A 3,439-nucleotide genomic window follows, 5' to 3' on the forward strand; every position below is an offset into this window, starting at 1 on the left:
GGCCAGCCTGCAGTTGTGTCCAGACACCTCATCACCAGACTGCTTAACCCCTTTTATATTCTCTCCTTTTTTCTCAACCCCAGCGTCACTACTTTACTCACACTCCAAACTTCTCTCACCTAGTTTGCTTTTTTACATCTCTCTGTCCTTGCTATGAATCCCTTCCCAAATCACTTTCAAACCCAAAGTCAGAGAGTTTTTCCAAAATTGCAGATGTCATATGTCAGGTTAAAATTCTTCAGTGCATTTAATGCGTCAAGTAAAAAAACAGTTTTAAAACCAGCATGTAGACAGCAGCCCAGCCAACTTGGTCAGTAGAGCCTGAGACTTAAAGCTGTCATATGAGGTTTTCAAAGACTAAGTTCTCTGTATTACTTTTGTCTTGTAGGTAACATATTCCCACATATATGTATTGCTTTAATTATTCCAACATTCTTGGAATTACATGAGTACCCTATTCTATGTTGCATATGCTTTTTGTGTGCTTTCCCTTCCTTCTTTATCTGAATTCACTCTTCTCATCTTCAAACTTCAGAGACCTGCCCCTCAGAAGGACTCATTGACGGTGGCAAGTCAACATCAATTATGTCAAAAGCACTTTAGGTTATGATCCCTCTCTGTTTATTCATAACTTTCTGATTTATCTCTATTGTAGAAAACCTTTCAGCATCCTGATGGTTTCTTTTCTAAGAGTCAGGACAATGTCTCATTAAACTTCTTAATTACAAACTAGTATGATAGAAGCTTCAAAATATAGTGAAATAAATACAGATTTAGAAGGTCAATTCAGGTTTAAATTATTTTCATTTCATATTCTAGAATTAAACCTCGACATGTTCTTTAAACTTCTAGTTTTTGCTTTCCTCATCCATTGGTAGAATAAATAACATCAACCTTACAGATTTATTTAAGATGTTAGCTAAATGATGTATATAAAATTCTGATATATATGTTAGGTATAGATTATAGTTATCATTATTAACAACATTAATTATCGAAGATTGTTGAGTATGACAGACTCAGTCCTTTTTTCTTGTCTCCATGACTATGCTCCTCCTTTTTACTTATTTATTTATTTTTTATGTTTTTGCCATAATGCACTCACCAGTCCCAGTGAAAGACAGAAAGTGAGAAATCACTTTCCCAAACCCAATGATTTAAAAAACATTCTAGGTACATGTGTGTGCATGCCAAAAATCCAGACAGAATGGAGAAATGGAGGGGAAGGGATTGTGGCATAACTACACATAGTTCCTTCCTCTCTCTCTCTCTCTCTCTCTCTCTGTTTTCTCTGTCTGTCTCTCTCTGATAAGGGTACATGTTCTCTGACAATCAAAAACAAAAATAAAAATCTTGAATCTGGATATATTTTCATCTATATGTCTATCTTAAAAGACATATATAGTCTAAAATAACTATATTTTTCATGTTGTGAAGTATATGTATATGTAGAATTTTTTAAAAGTCAGGAATGACTCAGCTCTTGGGACCAGCAGATGGCAGAGCAGGAAGTGGCAATGATATGTGGCCAGGTGACCTCACATCTACCCAGTGTTGACCATCATCCCTACCTTATACGTCCTGGTGCTCTGTGACCCAAGATGGTGTAATGATTACATTGCTGGACTCTCACATAGCTGACTGTGGTTCGAATCCCAGATCCAGTGGCTTAAATCTCATGACAGGTGTGTATGTGTGCGTGCCCAAGATCCTAAGAGGAGAATGGAGGGGAAGGGACTGCAGTGTGGCCATCACCACTGGGGGGCAATTTCTCACTCTCTGTCTTTCTGGCGAGCACATGTGCCCTATAGTAAAAACCTCTCTCAAGAAAAAAAAGACTGTTAGGTCAACCAGGAGAATCTGAGTAAGGACCTCGTATTTGATAAAATTATTGCATCAGTGATACAATTCTTGAGTGATGAAGAAACTGTGGTTGTGTGTGTTTAAGGAGGCTGTCCTTGTTCTTAGGAGATAGCTGCTCAAATCTTAAGCAATAAACAGTATTTGCTACTCACTCCTTTAAAAAAAGAATTATTTTATTTAATTTTATTAGTTAATTTATTTTGGGGGGGAGAGAGGTTTTTGTTATAGGGCACATGTGCTCGCCAGAAAGACAGAGAGAGACAGAGAGACAGAAAGTGAGAAATCACCCCCCGGGGGGATGGCCACACTGCAATCCCTTCTCCTCTGTTTTTTAGGTTTTTGACATAGGGTATGTGGACTTGCCAGAGAGAGAGAGGAAAAGTGAGAAATCACCCCCTGGAGGAGATGACCACGCTGCAATCCATTCTCCTCCAGTCTCCTTTCAAGATTCTTAGCATGCCTGCACGTGTGCCTGCCATGATTTCGGAGCCACCACGCCTTGAGTTCGAACTACAGCCAAACTGCAGGTGGGTCCAGACACCTCATCACCACACTGCTTAACCCCTTTTATATTCTCTCCTTTTTCTCAACCCCAGCGTCACTACTTTACTCACACTCCAAACTTCTCTCACCTAGTTTGCTTTTTTACATCTCTCTGTCCTTGCTATGAATCCCTTCCCAAATCACTTTCAAACCCAAAGTCAGAGAGTTTTTCCAAAATTGCAGATGTCATATGTCAGGTTAAAATTCTTCAGTGCATTTAATGCGTCAAGTAAAAAAACAGTTTTAAAACCAGCATGTAGACAGCAGCCCAGCCAACTTGGTCAGTAGAGCCTGAGACTTAAAGCTGTCATATGAGGTTTTCAAAGACTAAGTTCTCTGTATTACTTTTGTCTTGTAGGTAGCATATTCCCACATATATGTATTGCTTTAATTATTCCAACATTCTTGGAATTACATGAGTACCCTATTCTATGTTGCATATGCTTTTTGTGTGCTTTCCCTTCCTTCTTTATCTGAATTCACTCTTCTCATCTTCAAACTTCAGAGACCTGCCCCTCAGAAGGACTCATTGACGGTGGCAAGTCAACATCAATTATGTCAAAAGCACTTTAGGTTATGATCCCTCTCTGTTTATTCATAACTTTCTGATTTATCTCTATTGTAGAAAACCTTTCAGCATCCTGATGGTTTCTTTTCTAAGAGTCAGGACAATGTCTCATTAAACTTCTTAATTACAAACTAGTATGATAGAAGCTTCAAAATATAGTGAAATAAATACAGATTTGGAAGGTCAATTCGGGTTTAAATTATTTTCATTTCATATTCTAGAATTAAACCTTGACATGTTCTTTAAACTTCTAGTTTTTGCTTTCCTCATCCATTGGTAGAATAAATAACATCAACCTTACAGATTTATTTAAGATGTTAGCTAAATGATGTATATAAAATTCTGATATATATGTTAGGTATAGATTATAGTTATCATTATTAACAACAGTAATTATAGAAGATTGTTGAGTATGACAGCCTCAGTCCTTTTTTCTTGTCTCCATGACTATGCTCCTCCTTTTTA

This window comes from Tupaia chinensis, unplaced genomic scaffold, assembly GCF_000334495.1.
Source record: "Tupaia chinensis unplaced genomic scaffold, TupChi_1.0 Scaffold139491_1, whole genome shotgun sequence".
In the NCBI taxonomy this organism is placed as follows: domain Eukaryota; kingdom Metazoa; phylum Chordata; class Mammalia; order Scandentia; family Tupaiidae; genus Tupaia; species Tupaia belangeri.